Raw genomic sequence first — 1,506 nt, forward strand, 5'->3', positions numbered from 1 at the left:
AGCTGACATTAGGGACAAGGCAAGGATATTTACTCCTGCCACTTTTATTTAACATAGCAGTGGAAGCACTAGCCAGTGCAGTAAGGAAATAAAGGTAATACAAAGCAAATAGATCACAAAGGAAGGAAGAATTAAAACTGTCCCTGTTTGCAGATGACATGATTGTCTATGTAGAATATCCCAGGAATACATACACACACACACACACACACACACACTCTCCTAGAATTAAGTGACTTCAGCAAGGTAACAGGTAAAAGACAAACAAAAATCACAATCAATTGTACATATATATACATATATACATGCAATGAAAACTTGAATATGAAATTTAAAATTAAACACTATGTACCATTGCTCAAAAAATGGAATACTCAGGTATAAATCTAGCAAAACATTTACAGGACTTGTGGGCTGAAAATTACTGATGAAAGAAATCAAAAAAGATCAAAATAGAGAGACATACCATGTCCATGGTTTGAAAGACTCAGCATCATGAAGATGTCAATCGTCCGCTTCCTCTATGCATATTAACTATGTAGAAAAATGGGTAAAATATGTTACTTAGAACAAATTGGAATATATTTGCTTTGTCTTCTAGGGAGGTAGGGAGATAGAGGCAAGACAAATATTCCGTTCTGCTTGCTCCTTTTGTTTACAGTGAAATGGAGAATGGTGCCGAGGGAAAGGAACTCCTGAAATTTCAATGCTTCTCCCAGTTTTCCTGTGACACTAGAGGAGGGACCTGAAGATGAGTAGAGTCCCTTTGCTTAGTAGAGCACACAAAGTGTGCTGAGCACTGTGATGTGTCACCCAGATCTGCCTTCAGGGAAAGGGATGTATTCCCCAACTGCTGGGAGTGCTGGCAGAAGACAACTCTCAGCTGTCAGCGCCCTTCAAGGATTGCTTCAACTGGAAAGAAAATTGCCTCCCCCAAGGTCATGTCTCTTTTAGAGACAGCCTGCATCCAGTAAATAAATTGGTACTGGGAAATAAAGGCCCAGCTCCTTGCTCCAAATCAGAACAACTCTGAAGAATCATCCCAGCTTCAGAGCAACCAGTAGGATCAGCTAAGGCCTCCACTGACACTTAAAAGAAATCAACTTCTCCTTGTACCTTCCTGATCTTTCCCTTCCCTTCCACAGATACTGATTCCTAGAGCATTTCCTAATAAATGCCCCATGTGCTAATCTCTAATCTGCTTCCTGAGTAACCCAACCTGCAATCACTGGTGCCAAGAATGGTCCAAGAAAGCACACATGGGTATGGAATCATGCAACTAGCGTGTGGACCCCATCACTTATGGTGAAGCTCAGATAGCTCCTGGTGATGCTGACAGGGTGTTGGCTGTCACTAAACTTGATTGTCACTTTGAAACGCCATCTCTACTGGAAATACAAAAATTAGCCTGGTGTGGTGGCGGGCGCCTGTACTCCCAGCTACTTGGGAGGCTGAGGCAGGAGAATTGCTTGAACACAGGAGGCAAAGGTTGCAATGAACCGAGAT

Source organism: Gorilla gorilla, chromosome 8 (genome assembly GCF_029281585.2).
Source record: "Gorilla gorilla gorilla isolate KB3781 chromosome 8, NHGRI_mGorGor1-v2.1_pri, whole genome shotgun sequence".
NCBI lineage: Eukaryota > Metazoa > Chordata > Mammalia > Primates > Hominidae > Gorilla > Gorilla gorilla.